The sequence below is a fragment of the Tupaia chinensis genome, unplaced genomic scaffold, assembly GCF_000334495.1.
Source record: "Tupaia chinensis unplaced genomic scaffold, TupChi_1.0 Scaffold000010_1, whole genome shotgun sequence".
Taxonomy (NCBI): Eukaryota; Metazoa; Chordata; class Mammalia; order Scandentia; family Tupaiidae; genus Tupaia; species Tupaia belangeri.
The window spans coordinates 1393307-1415435 of record NW_006159440.1 but is presented as its reverse complement, the minus strand read 5'-3'; the positions used below and the strand labels follow the sequence as shown (position 1 = coordinate 1415435).

The window sequence follows — 22129 nt, the reverse complement described above, 5'->3', positions numbered from 1 at the left end:
TGGCCTGATGTGATAAGGGCCTGTCTCCAGTTCTTTCATGTGAAGGTGCATCTCAAATATAATTTTAAAAATGTGCCTTCAGTAAGAATGAAGTCCTTCTCAAGCTTAGAATCACTCTGACCTTCCCTTTGGTAACATCTTTCTTTGGCTTCCAGCCAGAGGGTGTTCTCTGCTTACAAGACTCATGTGAATCAATAAAGCCCACTCACATAATCCAGAAAACATCTCTAATTTAAGGTCTGTAACTGCACTTACATATGTAAAGTCCATTTTGCAATAAAATATAGTATATTCACAGGTTCTGGAGATTACGTTTGGGCATCTGTAAGGGTCATTATTCTGCTTGGAGTTGTTCTTCAAGAACTGAATTCATGGGTAGCTGTACGCCCAAACACATGCACAGAAGATGACTGCCAGGGTGACGGGGTGCCTGTGCTGTGGAATAGAGTGATGCCCACTGGCCTCACGGTTCAGTGCTAACCAGTACTCTTTCAACTGTTTGTAATCTTATTCCCAAAGATCTATGCCATGGATGTCATTTTCTTGTGCTTATGTGACCTCAGACTGGCTGGCACATTGATAAGCTATGTTGTGGCTTGTGTACAATTTTTTGGTGAAAGGTTAAAGTGATTTTATAAAAAAACAGAAGAGTCTTGTACTCACATTGTCTGAAGCAATGGCATAAGCAATAGTGTCAATAGTGTGTGTGTGTGTGTGTGTCTGTGTGTGTGTGTGTTTTACTTGCTGGAGGATACAAGCACTCACCAGAGAGAGAAAAATGAAAGCATTTCCCCCCCGCCCATGGAGTATGGCCATGCCGCAATCTCTTTGGCATTTGGGGTATGGTCACATGCACAAGTATTTTTCAAGCTGCCAGATTCAGGACTGAAATGACAAAATGGGTCATGTGGGATCCAGAAGCCTGAACCACCATGCCACTTGCTAGCCTAGGATTATTGTTTTAGATTAGCAGAGTTTCTCGCCCAAACAAGGATGATTCCTCTTTTGTACCATTTTTCCTTAGAGTAGGGAATGTCTTTGTCAGCTCAGGAGTTCCGGTAGCTCATCAGCAGCCCTGCCTTATAGAGGCACCAATACATGGGTGTCCTGAGCTGACAGAAGGGAGTGGAAAGAACACTCTGAGGTTAAACGATGGAAAAAGGATGTATCTAGGTGAAATGGAAGGTAGGAAAGAAGGAGATGGTCTGAAATTGTTTGGGGAATCGATTATTTCTTTTATTATTTTTTCATATACTTGGTATAATATAAAATTAACATAAATCTTATAGAAATTTAGAAAAAGTAAAAGATTTCAAATGGAATTATTTTTAAAATCCAGGCCTCGAGCTAGAATTTAGAAGATAGCCGAGGCAGCTCAGTAGCACAGCAAAAGTGCATTGCCCAAGCAGTTCTGGGCCCATGTGGAACAGCATGGGTCTTATTGCCCAGTTGACCTGTAAATTCGGGGTACAGAGGCCCATGATCCTGACCAGCTGGAAGGCTGGGTGGAGGTTGTGATGCGAGACCCCACTGAGAGTGCTGTCTTTCTCTTTTTCTGTGTCTCATGTTCATAAAAAAATGTTTTTTAATTGTAAATAAAAGATAATAGAGATAGTTAACATTACAGTCCAGTTTTTGCCTCCTGTTATAAATAATATAAAGAATTGTCTTTGCAGCATTCCTGTCAGAAGTTGATCCTGAATCTATCTGAACCTCCGTCACTAACTTCCAACTAACAGGAAATAGGAGGAGCAGTTAAATGACAACAATGAAACCAGAGGAATCCAGAATGAGGGACATTTTATAGGACAGATGACCCCCCCAGGAGGGATAGCCATACTGAAATCCCTTCTCCATTCTCCTCTCAGGATTTTGGGCACACATACATATGTGCCTGACATGAGTTTTAAGCTGCTGGGTCTAGGACTCTAACCACATTTCGACTATGTGGGAGTCCAGAAACATAAACATTATGCCTTCTGCTTGTCCCAATTTTTTTTTCTTTTTTTTTTTTGCTGGTCCCAGTTTCTAACTGAAGTTAATAGCATGGGGGAAAGGACAGAAGAAAGAAAGATTATTGTAAACTAAAGCAACAACAGACAAACAAGCGACAACACAGAGATTTAGCAAATATAATATTTTCACCTTAATTGAATATATCAACAATGAAAAAGACATTTTTGAGACAACAATAAAAAAATATGGAGTGAAACACTACCAAAATGTTATTGTAAATATGTAAGGGAGATAATGTCTGCTATTTCATGAGAAAGAGTCTGTGCTTTTAGATGGGTACTGCTGAGATTTGCTGCTTTGAAAATCTGAAGGGGTACCAGCAGCTGTTGCAGAGATTGAGGCAGCTGGACCCTACATGGCCAGCTTCACAGTTTGAGTCCTGGACCCAGTGGCTTGAAAACCATGCTACGTGCATGCGTGTGCATGCCCAAAATCCTGAGAGGAGAATGCAGGGGGAGGGATTGAGGCATGGCCATCTACCCTGGGAGGTGATTTCTCAGTTTCCCTTTTTCTTGCTCTCTCTGGTGAGCATACTCATCCTATACCAAACTTAAAAAATAAAAAAAGAAAGACAGAGAAAAAAAAATGAAGCAAATGTGATGAAACCTTGAAATCGCTGAATTGAAATGCTAGCTATTTGGAGATCCATTTTACCATATCCCTTTCTACATGCAGTTGGGAGCTAAATTATTTTTCAAATAATTTTAAAGTCACTTATTCTCAATTAACCATATACCTTAAAACCATTTGTATGTATGCTAACAAAAAGAAATGTGTGTGTTATTTTTCCACAGCACTGTGAACGAACACTCCCATTTCATTAAGTATTGTCCTCTTAAACAGTTTGGTTTCCTTTCATGTTGGCCTAATTTCCTGGAGGCTCTGTACCTTGGGACCTATGTTAGTTGATAAGGCTCTTCCTTTTTTGAAATTTCCATTAATAGACAGCCCTCCATGAGGAACATGTTAATTCTGCTAATATAATTTGTATGCAGTTTTACCCTGTTCCAAGATTGCAGAAACTAATTGTACACTAACAAGGGAACAGGAGCTGTAATGGATCACATCTGCTTTGCCTTCAAGAGAAATGCAGTGATCAGTCTTAGAAGACTGACTTCACGAATGTGCAGTGACGGATGCCCTGTGCAGTGTTGTTCGCTGTACCTTCCTGGGGTGTCCTGAAAGAAGGCACACGGTCTGTCAGGAGACTCAGACGGCACCTCGTTTGGAAGTGGGTGAAGCCACTATCAGACAAAGGTGCCTTTCCCATTCCTATAACAAATGAAATTCTACTTTTCTCCCTGCCCTTTCCCCCAAAAAATTTAACGATGCTAATTTTAAGCTTGTGTATATTTTTTCCAATGGTTAATTATAATCCTTTCCCTTTATTAAGTTTCCTTTTCGAGCCTTAAAATAAAAAGCAATTAACCAAATGGCTTAAAGGCTAAATGAGAGTAAATCTCATTTTCTAGGAGACTCTGTCATTTTCTTATTTATAGTTATATTTCTTATGTTCAGAGAAAGGGAAGAGAGAAGGTAGCTTGATAGTAAAATAATATCCACCAAGGTAAATTCCATAAATGTTAAATCAAGCAGAACTTTCTATTTTTGTAGCATTCTAGAGACACTGAATCCTGTGTCTTGGTGTTTCTTGTGTTTCTCATTCTGTGTTACAGAGCAATTTTGTTTACAGGTAATTTAAGCTTTGGATAGAGCGCTGGTTAATTCTGTTTCTGGATAAAAGGCGTAATTCAACTTAAAGGTCACCACAGAATTTTAATCATAGAGGTGAGAAAGCAAGCAAAGGCGCAAACCTCATTAGTGGTATGATGGGGAAAGAATTCAGTCTCAGATAGATTGTGTGTACTAGCTCCTGAAGTTTTGTTGTAAGCTGCACTAGAAAAAAAGATAGCAGTAGACATGCAGAACTTCAGACTTTATAGAGGGGACTTCAAAAAGTCTGGAGAAAAAATGGAATTAAAGTACAAGATTATTTTGGATCAGAAAAATTGTTTGAAATCCATGCATAGTTTTTCATAATGCACATTTTCTATGAGCTTTTTGAAGATTCCTTGTATTTCTTCTTAATGATTCTTTTTCCCTTCAGCTCTTAGCAACCCTATTGAAGAAGTCCAGCGATGAGTGTCCATTTTATCTTTATCTGCTTTTCTCCAACCCTATTTAAATAATGAGTTCTATATTCCACATCTTGATCCTCATTTAAAAAATTCATTTCCTTTCACTTCAATTTTAGGTGTATTGCTATTTTGTATTTTTAAATATTTTAATTATTTCTGAAGTGTAGCTTTCACATTGTAAGATGCAGACTTTTGAGCATACAGTTTGATGAGGGCTGACAGGTTCAGACACCTGTGTACTCCACACCGTCATCATGATGATAGAACATTTTCGCCATCCTAAAAAGTTCTCTCATGCTCCTTTCTAAGCTCTTACTGGCTTGCAATCCAAAGGAAATCACTGATCCGATTTTCATCAACATAGATTAGTTTCATCTGATCCAGAATTGCATAAAAACAGAATGATACATAATATATCTTTGATGTTTGACTTCTTAACTCAGAATATTTTTGAGTTTTGTTCCCGGTGGTGAATGGTGTTCTATTGAATATGTGTATCTCAATTTACTCATTTGCTTTTCAGTTTATGGGCATTTGATCTAGCTTTTGACTTTAATAAGTAAAGCTGCTATGAACATTCTTGCACCTATCTTTTTGTAGACTTTTCTTTTTTTTTAAATTCCACCTGAGTGTGAAGTTTCAGTTTATAAGCATTTGGTCTTGATTTTGACTGTTATAAATAAAGCTGCTATGAACATTCTTGTGTTTATCTTTTTGTTCACGTGTTTGTTTTAAATTCCACCTGGTATGGAGTTACTGGGTCATAAATAGTTATCTATTTAAATTTGTGAAAAACTTCTGCATAGTTTTCTAAAGGGCCTGTTCCATTTTATATATCCACCCACAAAATGATACTGTTCCAGTTTCTCCATCCTTACCAATATTTGATGTAGTCAGCATTTTAATGTTAATTTTGTACATTGTAATTGGTGTATAGTGGTATGCCATTGTGGTTTTAATTTGTACTTCCTTAATAACTAACAATACTTAGCACTAATTTTTAGTGGTTTTTGGTTATTATATATCATTCTTTGTAAATGCCTATTCAAGTTTATTTACCCATTTTTTATTATTGTTCAATTATATAAGTACTATATTCTGGATTGAAGTTAAAAATTAGGTTGTCAGAAAAATCATGACACAGTTTTGCATAGAAAAACACATCATTACCTTTCTGATATATTTATATATTTATATTTATTATATTAAATATATATATACACATATGTCAAAAAACAAATCTAGAACACAGTACTTAAAATTCAACAACATGTATATTACACAAATATGTGCATGTGTATGTGTGTATATATGTATGTGTGTTTACATGTAGAGAGATTACTTCCTTTTTCTTATTTATAAATTTTAAAGAAGGAACATTAGTGTTATTTTTTGAAAAAAAGAAAAGAAACAAAAAACTTTCTTTTCAAGATCTCAAAGATATTCTTTTCTTCCTTCTGTAAGTTGTATAATTTTAGTTTTAGACATAGGTTACTGATTAATCTCAATTTAATTTATAAATATGATGTGAGGTAGGGATCAAAATTAATTTTCTTTCTATGTGGTTGTTTAACCATTTTATGGACATTGTGGAAATCCTTAAAAGGACTTCTCAGTTGAATTCCTTTGGTGCTTTTGTTAAAGATTAATTTGATCATATAACTGTTGGCTATTTTGGGGTTATGTATTCTATCCCATTGGTTTACTTATCTTTTCCTGTGGCAATGTTGCTGTAACTTAATTACTGAGTTGTATAGTAAGTTCTTGCCTAGCTTTTTGGATAGAAAAATAAAAGTGTGCAGATCAATATATCTAGCTTACTATTTTTTCCAAAAAAGAGAGGAAATAACATGTTCATTATAATTGACTACACATTAAAGATCCTGTAATTATACATAAGATGTTAAAGGCACTAGTAATAGTGCCTACCCATGGCACATAGGCATAAACAGTGACTGGACAGATGTGGAACACAAATATGAAAAATAATTAAAAAAAAAAATTTTTGGAGAGGTTTTTGCCATGGGGCACATGCACTCTCCAGAAAGACAGAGCAAGACAAAGAGACAGAAAGCAAGAAATCACCGTCCTTGAGGGGGATGGCCATGCTGCAATTCCTTCTCCTCCATTCTTCTTTGGGGGATCTTGGACACACAAACACATGTGTCCCTCATGAGTTTAAGCCACCAGGTCCAGGACTTGAACCACGGTTAGCTACATGGGAGTCCAGCAACATAGCCATTATGCTAACTGCTGGTCCCAGTCTACAAAATATTTTAAAACAATGTTACTGTATTAATAACATTTAATAAATTTTTAAGAAGTATAAATTATTTGGGCAATATATTATCTATCAGAGTACATAAAACTTTGAGGTGGCAATTCATTAGAATAATATATTTTAGTTTACATTAGATTTATTAAGGTCTTGAATATCTCTAGTCTGTTTTATTTTATAAGATTACATAAATTATTTTTATTTATTTATTTATTTATTTATTTATTTTTATTGGGTGCCTATTATGTACCAAGGAAAAATTCAGGCCAAAGGAATTTAGAAGGGAATAAGACTAACATGTTTCTTAGACTCATATTCACACATTTTAGTGAGAAAAAAGATAAGTGCTGAATAAAAAAGATATTTATAGAATGTGTTAAGTACTATGAGTATAAATATGAATGAGAGAGGCAAGGTGAATGTAACATGGGAGTTCTGCAGGAAGCCCTTCAGTGGCAGTAAGTTTTGAGCTGAGAATTAAATGCCAGGAAGGATCCAGAGGTATAAAAAATTAAGGGTGGGAAAAGGAACCTACAAAGGAAAAGGCACTAAGGTGGAAACATCTGAGAAACGGGAAGGAAGAAAGGAGGCAGAGCATAGTCAAACTGGTACGGAATGGAATGGCAGATGCAGGCAGGGACTAGATCAAGCTAAACTTTATAGAAAATGGTGAGGTGTTTAGATTCTATTCTAGGTGAAATGGAAAGCTATTAAAAGTTATTGACAGCTCTTGAAGTAGTGAAGTGATCAGATCCATTTTTTAAATTCATTTTCTTAGGGGGAAAATAAATTAAGAAGAGGTTGCCAATGAGGAAAGAAGAAAGGCAGGAGTTATATAACAGATGCTAAGAAAGGAAAGTGTTCGACAAGGAAAAAATGGCCCCCAATAATTTCAATGGAGGACAAAGAATTGTCCACCAGGTTTAGTAACATGAAAGTCCTCTACAGCTGACCTGAGCAATTTCTAGAGAGTAGTAAACACAGAAGCCAGGCTAGAATAGTATGGAAAGTGAGTGGGTTCTCTATATTTTATTTTCTGCTCTCCCAGCCTTCTCTCCTCCCACACATGCAGAGTGAATGTGAGTTGACCCATAGAGCAGTAGGCCTGTGCATAGGGAACCAAACCTCACATGGCTGACTGGGGTTTAAATCCTAGCCTCAGAAACTTGCCAGATAAGAGTGCATGTGTGCCCTAATCCTTACTGGACTCCTATGTAGTTGACCGCAGTTTCAAGTCCCGGGCCTGGTGGCTTAAACTCATGCCGGGTTTGTGTGCGTGTGGGCCCAAGAGGAGAACGGAGGAGAAGGGATTGTGGCATGGCTAACCCCCCAGGTGATGATTTCTTGCTTTCTGTCTCTCTGTCTCTCTCTGTCTTTCTGGCGAGCACTCCCGTCCTATAGCAAAAACCTCTTAAAAACAAAAACAAAAATACCACTAGGACCTTTTCAGTGAAAAAGTTGACTCTCACTTGAATGTTTTTTGGCTTATTACCTATGAAAATCAATGATACATATGTGTGTTATTATTTTTACTACTCTACTCATATTTGCTATTTGTCACCTCTGTAAGGGACAAGACTTGGCACAGAAAGTATTAACTTAGTAGAAGAAAACCTTGTCTTTTACTGTAGGTACCACCCTCTCAAGCCAATCCCAGGATTTGAAATTTGTTCCACCATAATCCAGAACTTTCCAAAATGTTTCTATGGCTTCCTCTGTTTATGCTGTCTGCTGACATTCAAGGCTGTGTTGAACTAGTATGGAAAATTATCAATTCTTCCTTCATATGTTGCATACTTCCTTTCCCTTCTGCACTGAATGCATGTGTGTTCTCTCAGTTCTCTGCCTCTGTGCTAGAGGCTTCAGTTTTGTAGCCACAAATACAGAAAACCCAATCGTAATCAGCAGCTGCCCTGCTGCTAAAAGCTATTAGTGCCAGTGTTGTTAATGACCAAACCAGTTGAATGTGCTGATTTAAGAGGTAGACTTATTCCGCGTCTCTCCCTAGGGCCTTGTTCTCAAATGAGATTCCTACACTGTTTACTCCTCTAGCATAAGGAATATTAACCACTAACCACCACACTTCATATATCAGTGCATTGAATTGAAATAATGGAAAGTTTAGAAGTAGCACCACCTTCCAGCCATGAAGCCACAGACCCTGAAGAAACTCGGCACCCCTCGTTTTTGCCTAAGGAAGTTGGATAACATTGCCAGTTGCTCTGAAGTTATAAACATTATTTTCTTCTGAGGGCTAGAGGATGAGAGGGGTGCAGTTAGATTTCTTTTAGGAACTAAACACATTAGAAGTAACCTGCAAAATCAATACCAATTACTTACAAGCGAGGGCTGAAAAAAAATCATTGCGGCTATAGAGTGTGCTCATAGGTAAATGACTTAAAACAAAGAAAACACTGGCATGGCTGAAACCACTCAGAAAACAGAAGCAGAAGAAGCAAATAAGCTTCTCTCACTTATTTTGACACTTGGGTATTAATTTCTAAGATCCAGCATCTGTCACGTTCAAAAAGAAAAATACATAAATACAACCGCAAATAACTCAATATGAGAAGGATATTTTACTGGCTCCTTTGCATGACTGAGGCTTGTGTTATCTTTCTAGTAAACATCAAGGCATTCAAAGGTGTATGGGGATGGCTTATCTACATAAACCAGCAAGCCTTTCATTCAATATCCAGGCATTCCACATGCCAGCATTATGTGTTTAGAGTCTCAAGATTCTATTTTCCAGAAATTCACTTTCAGGGGCTTGGTACAGCCTTTAGAAGTTTAACTGTGTGGTCTCTGTTTAATCTAAAGACTAAAATACTGCCTTTCAAATTTTTGGCATCCTTAAGCTTGTGTTTCAGATTAAACAATCACAGAGAATAGAATTTCTGTACTTCTCCTTGTCTTCCAGTAGTATAGAGAAAGCACAGATCTGTAAGATGTGAGTCCAGAAACCCAGCTCTCTAGCCTGGCTATACGGGAGTCCTGAGAAAGGACTAGGTCATGTTAGCTCATTCAAGTCCAAGACCAATTTGGGTATGAATATGTGTGTGTGTCCATGCAACTGCACACAAGTTAGTGTATGGCAGTGGAGGGGGGGGGCGGTTCTAAATAATAAACAATTTCCTCATAACAGGAGTTTAAGCTTGTCTGCCACCACTGTGAATATCACAAGAGGTAACTGTAGATCCCCTAGGACCATTGTTTTCCAGTTTGCCATACTTAGTCATAGAAAGATATGATTCTTAAGAGTGGGAAGGTTTGGGACCAGCAGATGGTATAATGGCTATATCACTGGACTCCCACATGGCCAAACACAGTTTGAGTCCTGGACCTGGAGGCTTGAAACTCTTGGCAGGTACGTGTGAGTATGTGCCCAAAATCCCTAGAGGAGACTGGAGGAGAAGGGATTGTAGAATAGCCATTCCTGCCCACCCCTACCCCCAGCCCCGGGAGTGATTTCTTACTTTCTGTCTCTGTCTCTCTGATGAGAACACACACCCTGTAGTGAAAATCTTTCTCAATAATAATAATAATAATAATAATAATAATAGTGGGAAGATTTATCTCAAAAACACAATACCACCAAAAAAGCCTCTTCTTTTCAGCTTTATTCTTTTCATTTTTAATTTTTTTAAATTACAGAACCTCAAATTAATATTTAGGAAACAGGAGACATAAATGGCTCACCACAATGCCTAAAAATAAGATCTCTGAGTAATTGCTTGGGAAGACCAGAAAAGGGGGAGCATATGGCATGAGGCCATAATGGTCATCCAGCACTTTCAATGTGAAGAAAGGCTGACAAGGAGAAGGAAAATTTGCTTAAGGTGAATTTTAGAAGAGTCAGATTCCAATGATAGGAAGGAAAGTGATTCCATAGTATCTATGTGCAGAGCACCGGGAAATCCACTGGCTGCAGACCACACTGAAAGTGAGATGCTATGTGAATGGAATCTAATATTTTCTGAACCTAATATCAAGTTACCTAATTTTTATTTCTTAAATGGCATTCAAATGTGGGCATTCAATAGTTGTATTTACGTTTATTCTTTGAAACAAAAATAATTCTTGGTTCAGTCTCACGTGTTTAGTCATTAAAAGAAAATTAAAAGAAGCAAACACTTTATACCTATTTGTCTCTATGGGTTTATGCAGTTTATAGATAGCCTCAGCAGTGCTTGGGTGAGTATTCTTAGCTGCATTGGGTTGGTTGTTAATGGAGTATTGACCCGACAATTTATTGAGACAAGTCTTTCCGCTCTACTCAGAGTTGATGTGTTTCAAATAATAATTGCATCTAACACTTTACTTCACAACCTAAATTAATACAGCTGGGTAGAACTTAAAAACAGTTTATAATAAAGCTACAAATAGAACAATATATTATTGTAAAACTGTGTTTTCAGAAAAGAAGCTGGGAACATTGTCTCTCAGAAAGAAAACTCTGAAGCGTGATAATTTTATTCTTTAATAAGATTTAAAATAAACAACAAATAGGACATAAGATTTTTGTTGGGACTTAGCAAGCAATAGAAACCATGCACTTATTGTGTGCAAATGCAGGCATAATATCTCACACAAGGTGTTTATAATCCACCTGGAAAGAGAAAAATATACTTGCAGAAAAATCAATAGAAGAGATGGCAACCACTAAACCAGTGGTTGGGGCAGGGAATGTTCTCAAGAGTCTGTGAGCAGCAGAGATCTCTCTAGACTGAGGAAGACAAGAGAGATTTTTCTGGAGAGATGCTATTGATACTGAGATAATATAGGAGGTCACATATAAATTATGAGAGGAAAGTCTAGAAGCAGTGATTTTTCATGGACTCTCAGAGTGGTCATTTTGACTTCAGTTCTTGGTTTCTGTAGATGAGTACTGTCAATGGTTGGTAAGATAGCACAAGATCTTTAAGCCTAGATTACAAGCAGTAGTTCATATCAGGCTAGGAATTGTAGGCATTTTCCCATAAGCCAGTGGGAAGCCATTGAAGGTGTACAAGCTGGGATACACTATGACTTCCTTAAAGAGTACCACATCAATCATGTGCCAGATACGATTAAAGAAAGATTAAAGCCAAGAAAACTAAGAAAATGTTTTAATAATAACATGAATGAATTAATTGGACATTTTGCTGGAGCTTTTTAATAAAGATAATGAAAGAAATACAAAAGGAAATCACAAGATCTAGTGCAATGAAGATTTAAATTTTTTTATATTTTTTAAATTTATTAGCATTAATAATCCATAATTCTGATTATATAATAGGCATAGTTCCATAATTCTGGTTCTGAAATTAATATTTACATTAGTTTGTTCCCTTACTTTTTAACCAATCAATTTGATTGCGATTAGAATTTTCTCTAAGTTATGGTTTAATATACTGGTTAAAGAATGGAAACTAAAAGACCATAGCACATGGTACACATCTGATATGGAGACATACCAAATTCAAATCTGATGACTCTCATACAGCTATTTGATATTTGTACTCCATGGTTTTTTTCTGAAATGTTATCAGAGATATCAGTGAGATTCCCACTCCAAATCACTGACTGGTGTGAGTAGCAACCTTCTTCACAGATGGAGAACTCTAGGATGTATGTAAATGTCTTGCAATTTTTTTCTAAAGTAAATGTGTAGGAAAAACTATTTTCAACTAGCCACATGGTAAAAGTAGACAAAATTTTCCATTATAGTAAAATTCAATTAATCCAGTTTGTTCTTTAAACCATCATTTTATTCTCTTCAAGAAATATGAAAGACTATCAGGTGATATGTCCTTAAAGTAAAAACTGAATAAATTTTAAGGGCTAAAATCTTTGCCTTCAATAACTTTGGTCATTACTTACTGCTAGTAAATATATATCCTAGTGACAAAGTCTTTGTTTGCCCCATTCCTAGTAGGGAAGTAAATGGAGTAAGAGCATCAACCTCACTTCTCTCTGAATTGTATCAAGCCCTCCTTCATGGTCTTGGTAATCCACTTAATCCCCAAGAACAAAATTTACCAAGTGGCTATGCACATTGTATGTAATAGTAGAGACTTACTATGAACCCTGGAACATAGTAGCTGCTCAATAAGTAGTTGTTAAATAAATAAATATTTGTATTCTAAAAAGAATGGGCAACTAGATTTACTAAATGAATTGCATTGCAAAACTTCTCAAACCTCCTTGCGTGAAACCCAATATTTATTTAATTGAAGATAAATTATATTTGTGCAGTATAAGAAATCTCCATAGTGGTGGGTGGGGAGGTTTGCTAAAGAAAACCTTTCTTCCTCTTAAATTTTTCAGGACAGGTTATTGCCCCAACCCATGGGACACTCGAACAGGTTCCCTGGGGGAGGGAGTAAGAGATGGGACAAACACACGCACACACAACACGAGGTGCTGATCAAGTTGTCTTCTTCCGTCTACTTCCGTTTATTGAGGAGAAATGGCAAGTTATATACAGCTGATGGGCACCAATTGGTTGCCCAAAATGCAAATGAGATAGAACAGCATGAACCAATCATTGAAGTTGCCTAGAAACCCAACCACTTCCGGGGAGAACGGTTGGTCACATGATTTCTGAGAAACGGTTTGCTCAGTGAGGAAGTGAAGCCTAATGGTTTCCAAGATGGTGGATAGCTCAAGATGGCTTCCGTATGCAGTACCCGCCACAGGTTATCTATACAAGGGAAGAAAGGATTTAATTGAGGGAACAAACTATTTCTTGACTTGAGTCATCAATGAATAAGAAGAAAATGTGAAAGGAAGGGCAGAAAGGAGTGAATGTAGTATACTTATTGCAGATGAGAAGATCTGATTTCTGTGTGTACAGATACATTCTAGAGCTGTGGTCACTGCTGCCCATTCCCTCTGGATTCCCATTCATTGCAGGGCTAGGGAAGTGAAGTTCCAGGTTAATATAGGTTTTGTGAAAACTAGATTCAAGTCCAGGTTATTTTGTCTGCTATTATCCCTGAGCTTCAGTTTCCTCATTTGTATAATGAATCTCATGGAGCTATAAGAAATTATCGATTTTCTGTATTCTTTCATTCTCTGACATGTACATTCATATTTTAATTGGGATGATTCTTGAAATCAATGAGATTTTTTTTTTTGGGGGGGGGAAATGCCACATAAAATGATGGAGCACCATACAATAAATGATATCTTAATTCGATGAAATACATGAAGATAATAAAAGCAAAGTGCATCTCACAACTTCTGGCATGTAATAAGCAACAAGGGAAATGTGTTGGGGCAATGCGAGATGCTGTCGTTGTTACCCTGCTACACCACACAGCAAGAGCATCCCTTTCCTCATAAATGCTCGCTGATGCTCCAGCTGATATGAATGTCATCCAGACACTTTGTGAAAGAGTAATTAAAGTCTTAAATGTCCTTGTTTCTCTAATTGTATACAGGATTGTAATTTTAATGTGAACAAGTAATAATAATGCCTAAGCAGTTGAAGTAATGCATCTTTGGAGTATTTAGCACCTACAATGGACTTGTAATCCTACTACATTAGGTTGGGGCTACATTTATAAGTCAGTCTATGGGTACTGAGAGACTGCATGGCCCAGCACTCTGCTAGGCACGGGTTTTTATTATTTTCTCTAATATGACTTAAATAAGATGTAATTTCACCACCATATGGCAACTTCCCTATTTCCTCTAACATAATTTACCAAGACTTTAGTATGTCAACTGACCAATGTCTTTAAGCTGAATTTTTCTCAAGGCTTCTTCAGAACATCAGAACATAATGTAGAAATTTTTTTCAGGTGGCCCTTTACCAACTGGATATGAAATTGGATCAGCTGGAGGCAAGAACAGATGGGGTTGAGCAACAGATGGGAAGATCCTGTTTAGGATATGCAGAATCACTCTGGCAAAATCAATCATGCTACAGGAGTTAGTTTCAGTTTGGTTAAAGAAAATGAGTTGAAGTATACAACTGAGTTACCAGGAAATTAATATGGGTTCACACTTGAGAAATACTCTTGATACATGTCAATAAGACAGATGATCTAATAATACTGAATTAAGAGTCTTAAAATGTTTGTCAATGACAGTAATAGTTCTCTTTATTTAGTGTTTACTATGTGTCAGGTACTTTACATATGTATCTCATTCAATCCTCACAAAAATGCTATGAGATAGGCATTTTTTTTCTGATTCGCAGATGATGAATTCAAAGTATTGCAAACATTGATCAAGGTCATTTGACTTTAGAGAACAAAGCCAGGATGAAAACTTGTCTGACTGACTGCAGATGCTGCCCAAAGTGTGGCCACTCTACTATATACCTTCAAATGCATAAATGTATATATTGGGTCATTGGGAAAGTCATGATACATTTTTGCATAGAAAACTACATCATGACTTTCCCAACTACCTAAAACAAAGGAAATTAGAAAAGTAAATGGTCAGTTTGAGGGAGTCCTAAGGTCTTTAACACAATAACAATTATAGAACAGACCTATTATGGTCAGAGTGACCCCTGGGGTGCCTACCTAAATGTGGGAGACAGCAGTTGTGATAGCCTATGAGGCCCAGTACAGGAGAGGGCCACAGAGGCCACATACAGAGCTCAGTGAATCACGTGGTCGCCCTGAAGGAACCTCAAACCTGCCTTTGCCCTGGAATATCTTACCCATTCCTGGAACCCAGAAGCAGATCTCCACAGTGTGAGCCCAGAGTGGCAGGTAACCCTTGTAATCCAAACACACCACAGTGAATTTTGTTTATCCTTATTACACTCAACAAATATGTAGATTTAAGATGGTGGGTGACTTGGAGTACCTACTGTCTCAATCATTTCAGGCAGCTACAATAAAATACTGTAAGCGAGGTGACTTATTAACAACAGAAATGTATTTCTCACAGTTCTAGAGGCTACAAATTCCAAGATCAAGTTGACAGCAGATTCTGAGTTGGATGAGGGCCATTTTTCTAGCTCATTGATGGTGTCTTCTAGTTATGTCCTCACATGGCAAAAGGGATAATGAATCTCTCTTGGGTCTCTTTCATAAGTGCTCTAATTCCATTCATGAGGGCTCCACTATCATGATCAAATCACCTCCCAAAGGCACCATCTCCTGACATCATCACCTGGAGGGTTAGGATTTTTAGGGGACATGAACATCCAGTTCATCATTCCACTTTCCTCAAAACTATAGACAAGCTGTATGGAATAAAAAAATATTTTAACCGTTGGGGCCAGCAGGCGATGCAGGACTCCCACATGGCTGACTGTGGTTTGTGTCCTGGGCCTGGCGACTTGCTTTCTCACTTTCTCACTCTCCCTCTCTCTCTGATCAAATTAATAATAATGAATGAAATAAAAATTTAAAAAAATATATTTGTCCAAACATTTGTCCTGCTCTTTGGCGCAGGAATGGAAAATGGAAGGGGGTCATTATTAATTGATTGCCTCCTATTTTGCCAGGCACTGGGAAGACTTCACACAATTTGTTGGAAGAAAGAAAAACTAAGTCTAAGTAACAGATGGAAACACATCTGCCAGGCGCCATGCCCTATGCATTACTTCATTTCCTGTAACATTCTCAGATATTAGTGGGTTCCTGTTGACTGCTGGTCTGCATTTTCTACTCAGCCAAATGCTTAAGCAGATACTGATTATGAATAAGCAGAGTAAAAGCCCATTTTCAGAGAAACAGCAGAGGAGGCAAGATTTACCTTTTAAGGAAGTAAATTTCTTTCTTTGCCTTATTTTACTCAAAGCATGATTCTACTAATTCCTTTACCATAGTCTTACCATCCATACACAGATATCACAGAAAGTCTTGAGCCCTTAAGAAGGAAGAGGAATTTTTATTATCTATGAGAGGAACCTTTTCAGATGCAATTATGTCTGGTAACATGGGTACAATAAATGTTTGCTAGGTGTAAACATGGACTAAAGCTGTATGTGCTATGCATTATAGATAGTAAATTAATCATGAAATATCAGTAATTAACTGATTGCTCTGAAACAATCTCATTCTGAATATACAAGGCATAAGTTTCAGCTTAAGGAAAAATCGTATATATATATTTTTTCATTTGCTTTAGGGTACATTATTTTTGCTGGACAAAGACAGAAAGAGAGAGAGAGGGAGAGGGAAAGTGAAAAGGCAACACCTGGGGGAATGGTCATGCCACAATCCAGTCTCTTCCATTCTCCTCTCTGGATTTTGGATGCACATGAGAGTATGTGCACACATGCACACACACACATACACGTATATACATTTGCCCTGTGTATTTTCCAAGCTAGCAGGGTCAGGACTCTTAACTATGCAGCCAGGGAGAGTTCAGCCCCCTTAACCACCATGCTACAGGCTGGCCCAGAAAAATCATATTTTGACAACCTCCAATTACACTTGTCATCTAGGATACTAAAAGTAATCACACGCTATAAACTATACCTTGAGAATTATACACTCTTACTGAAGAAACAGACTTAAAATATAATTAAATGCATTTTGTGACATGATTTTTCATATTATAGTATTTTTGAAATTGGGATGCACCTTAAAACAATGACTTCTTTCAGTTTCAACCAGGTGTCTGTTGTGGTGTAGCAGGCAATGCTTTCATCCATGTGAACACCAAAACCTGCAGAATGCAATGTTGATATCTTAAAAGAAACCTCAGAGACCATAACATACCATTCATTTTTATTTAAATTTTCTTTCTCTCTTTCTTCAATGAGCAAGAGAAATAGAGAAAGAGTGACTGAAAGAGGAAGATAGCCCACCACCCGCAAGGCTATTGAATCCACGATCCACACTAGATCATGCGCATGGCTTACTGATGGGTTCTCTGGACATGAACTCAGAACCTTCCTGTATAAGTCAGAACATTATTGCATTTTATCACTACTCTACTTTCCTTTCCCAGATCACACTTATTATCTCTGACAACTGTTTGGAAAGGGTGTGGGTAAGAGCATGCACTACTGATGTTTAACATACTAGAATCAAGAGTTTAAAAAGAGTGTTGTATTAATTGAGTCATTATAAAAGAGTCCAGCACCAAATGTTTTGGTTGCTGTATAGACTTAAGGAATGTTACTTCATCTGAACCTCATACCTTGATGGCATAGACATTTATATTTAAGACTTGTTATACTTTATAAATGGACAATAATGACTGTGAATCAGAAAAGTGATTCAAAGAGTCAGAATCCATGTGGAAAGAAGTTTTAATAGGCTCACCAATTTATTTTACAAATATCTTATTTTTTATGTATATACAATGAATGTATCTAAATGTATGTAGAACGAAGTCTGAGATTCTTCAGTAAGCATGAAATTTTCAAGTAATAAATTGTCTGTTTCTTAAGTGGCATTTTTCTTAGTTTTGCGGTTTTTTTTTTTTTCATAAAACAATTACAACTGTAAGCATCACAGATAAAATGAAATAGGTATATAAAAGGATTCATAAACAAGAAGAATTGATATATAAATAAATCTAGAGAGATATGCATGCTGCAGTAGAAGTTAGTGCCAGCCTCAAAGTTGGGAGCTTGGGCCAGTTTGGATCTATAATAATGTGGCTGAATGGCCTTGAGCAAGTTGGTTTCATTGGATTTCAGTAAAATAAGGAGCTGTGCTAGATGGTTTCTGAATACTGGAGGTTCCTAGTCTAAGGAAACAAGCTAAAGCATTCAGAAAAGAGAACCTACTCTAGATAGCTACAGAAGGACAGATTTAATCCATGGTATGACATGCTCTCCAAAGTGATAGAAAGGCTGGAGGAGCTGAGGTCCAGAGAAGTCACTGTTGGTCTCCCAGCTTCTCCCCAGGCTGATGAGGAGGCAGTCATGGTTTCTTTAGTCATCACAGATGAAAGGAAACTTGCCCCACTAATCGCAGTTGTTTATGGCATGCACAGGAAAACATCTAGAGGCTACTAAAAACCTTGTATGTCCCAAAGCCTGTGTATCTGCGGACTCCTGCCCACAGTTAAATTTCTTTTCTGTCTTCTAAAACTTAAGCATGATTTTTTTCTTCTTTTTTCTTTTTTTAGAGAGATTTTTGCTGTATGGCATGTGTGCTCACCAGAGAGACAGAGGGAAACAGAGAAACAGAAAGCAAGAAATCACCTCCCAGAGGGGATGGCCACACCATAATTCTCCTTCATTCTTCTCTCAGGATATTTGGGCACATGCGCACATGTGACCGGCATGAGTTTAAGCCACCAGGTCCGGGAACTCTAACCACTGTCAACTACATAGGAGTCCAGCAACATAACCATTACACCATATGCAGATCTCTTATGCATGATTTCTTTTTATTAATAATTATTTTACTTAACTTTATCCATTTATTTATTTATTTTTTCAATATGACCAGAGAGAGAAAGAGAAAGAGAGAGAAAGAAAGTGAGAAAGCAAGCCACCAGGTCTGGGACTCGAACCACGGTTGGCCATGTGGGAGTCCAGTGCTCTTAACCACCATGCCACCTGCCAGGCCCGACATGATTTCTTATTGGCACCATCTAAGAAGGAACTCTGTTGGCAGAGAATTCTGGGAAGTGTGGTTTCCACACAGGAGCACCTGGGAGAGGGCATGGAAGGAGGTGGGAATGGGGCAAGACTGTGATGGCAACATAAGTAAGCAAGAGGTAGGGAACTTCATGGAGACACACTTGGATGTCATCGAAAGAAAGGAGCATTTCCATTCCATTTCGTGTTACTATAACAGAATACCACAAACTGAGTAATTTATAAAGAAATGTATTTGTCATAGTTATGGAGTCTGGGAAGTCTAATATCAAGGTGCAGTCATCTGGTGAAGATTTCATGCTGCATCATCCCTTGGAGAAAGGTAAAAGAGCAGGAGATGGTTGGGTGAGAGTACTGTCTTTTACAACAACCCATTCTCATCCTAACTGACCCACTCCCTCAATAACAACATTAATCTATTCATGAGGGCAGAGCCTCATGGCATTACCCCCTCTTATTAGGCCCCACCTCCAATACTGTTGTACTGGGGATTCATTTTCCAGCACATGAACTCTGGAGGACACGTTCAAGCCATACCAGTATATACCTGAAAGATGCTTCAAAGGATGAATCAAAAGATTAGATATGGGTTACTTTTTTCTTCTATGGTATCAAGTGAATATAATCTATAAATCTAGTCTTGTTAGCTTTTCTACTGACTATCATGTTCCTTTTTCTCTAACTTTCCTATAACAGAGGACAATACACCTGCCCCCTCACAGTGCAAGAATAATGATTTGCTGGCCAAAGCTCCATGAATAAGCCTTTCCACTGAACATATTATATTGTTTGGGAACCCAGCTAAAATTTTCAATAACTGCTTTAAAAGTGATTTTCATTTAGAGCTAGGTGGAACAAATTCTTGCTGCTGGTGAAATCTTCTCTTTTTCTATGAACAGAATCTCATAAAAAGAACTACTGCTCTTTTGTACTTTTCTGCAATGCATTTTGTGTTGGGATCTATGAAGGAAGCCATCTAAAAATGCGTTGAGTGCTGTAAAAAATATCCTTGTAATTCTACCAAAATTCAACTTTTTAATAGCTGCCTTTCTTCTCCCTTTATGTCTCCTTTTCAATTATTTCTTTCCCTTTGGTACACTGCCAGATTAATGTTTCTGGGTCTCTTATTAGACACCTACATTGACTGAATGGATCCATCTCCCACTGTTGAGATCCTCATTAAACCCTAGCAGTTTAGTGACTCATAAACTCTAATTCCAGAGAAAGGAGAAACAATCACCTTCAATGGAGAGGTTAGCATTACCAGCAGTTGAAATTCTGACTATTTTTATAATAAGTAAATATAATGGACATCCTTCATATCCTATTTTGGATCCAAATCTATGTTATGTTCCACCAGACCTTCACTAGCAATAATGTTGCTGTCAGGTTAATGAGGGTTTTAGCTTATCTCAATGTTATAGTTCTGTTCAGTTAGGTTCCTCTTAAACTGTACAAAGGTACTCGTTTTCATTATAATTCAACGAAATCAGAAACCTCTTTTCTCTCTGCTTATTCACACTTGTTTTTAACCAACTTGAGATTCTTTAAATATAGATTCCAAACTAACTTCCCCTGGGGACTGATTTTCTAGGGACAAGGAAAGACTTGCCTTCACTACCAAAGTATTGCTTCAGTCCCCCAATAAAACAGCCCCTAATAAAAATATCTCTATGCGGGGACTTAGGGAGCCACAGGCTAGAGCTGATCAGCTGAGACATGGAGTAGAAAACTAGCTACATAGGTCTGGAAGGAACCTGCCATCCTCACTGACTCAGAGAAAAAGGATGCAAATGCTATAAAGCAGGAGGGCCAGAGGACAGAAAATCAGCATGGGCAGGGTAAAGTGAGCTGAGCTAGAATCAAGGCAGGAAGTTGTGCATTTCTAAGATGAAAATCCGGAAGTGTCATCAATGTAGAGATTATGAGTTACTCCTCATTTTAAGGGTGAAGAAATGAAACTCAGAGCTGTTCAGTACCACACAGCACGTGGTAGCCAAACCAGGATCAGCCCTACGGCTTGCTTCCCTGTCCCTTTAGTGGAGGCAAATGGATGAGTAGAATTGATATAACTACCCTACGAAGTAATACAGCAATAATGCACAAGTAAAGTCCAGTAAGTTGTTTGAAATAAAAATTAATGAAATGTGTCAAAAGATAAGTACCTCGTACCTCTGAATGTGACCTTATTTGAAGTAGGGTCTTTGCAGTTGTACTTAAGTGCAGATCTTTGGGTGACATCATTCTGGATCCACTGAGTGGTTTTCTTAAATGAGAAAGGATGGATCTTAAATCAAATGACTTTTTTTTATGAGATAGAAAAGAAAAGAGAGATGTGGACTCAGAGACACACACAGAGAAAGCCACATAAAGATGGAAGCAGAGATTGGAGTGATGCAGTTGCAAACCAAGGAGTGCCAACGATTTCTGGACACCCCGTGAGTCTGAGAGAGGCAAAGGCTGTTTCCCCAGAGCCTTCAGAGGGAGCCTAGCCCCACTGACACCTTGATTTCTCACTTCCAGTCTCCAGAACTGTGAGAGGATATATTTCTATTTTTTTAACCAAACAAACACAGAAAAAGAGAGGGGGGAAAAAGAAAAGGGAGGTTTGAAATGCAGAGAAGTTTCTGTGAATTCCCTTGTGAAGAAGGCTGAGTCTGAAGTTGTGCCACAAGCCAAAACCTACCAGGAGACGGGAGAAGGTAGAAGAGACAAGAAACATTCTTCCCAAGGGCTTTGAGAGGGAGCGCAGCCCTGCTGACACCTCGATTTCTACTTCTGGCCTCCAGAACTATGAGAGAATAAATTTCAAAAAAAATTACAAAAAAACAGAGGCCAGCCTTGTAGCATAGTGGTTAAAGTGGCTGAACCTGACATGGCCAATGCGAGGTCCAAGTCCCAGACCTGGTAACTTGAGAGAGATGTTGGGCATGTGTGTGCATCCAAATCCCACAGGAGGAAGACACAGAAGCAGAGGGATTGCACATGACCATTCCCCACGGAGGGTGCTTTCTAGCTTTATCTCTTCTCTCCCTCTCCCTCTCTGGCAAGCACATGCAACCTCTGGCAAATTTTGTTAAAGGCAATGTAGGAAGAAATTTTAATCATCCTAATAGTTTGTTTGTTAACAAATATACCTCAGATGACACTATGTTGAAATTTCGGATTAGGAAA

The 22129-nt window shown here is 37.8% G+C and overlaps 1 protein-coding gene across 1 annotated transcript in view; it reads left to right on the top strand.

The window, feature by feature from the left end:
• Positions 1-22129, top strand: part of CNTNAP2 (contactin associated protein 2) — a 1579711-nt gene that overhangs the window by 1023532 nt on the left and 534050 nt on the right. The window lies entirely within an intron of this gene.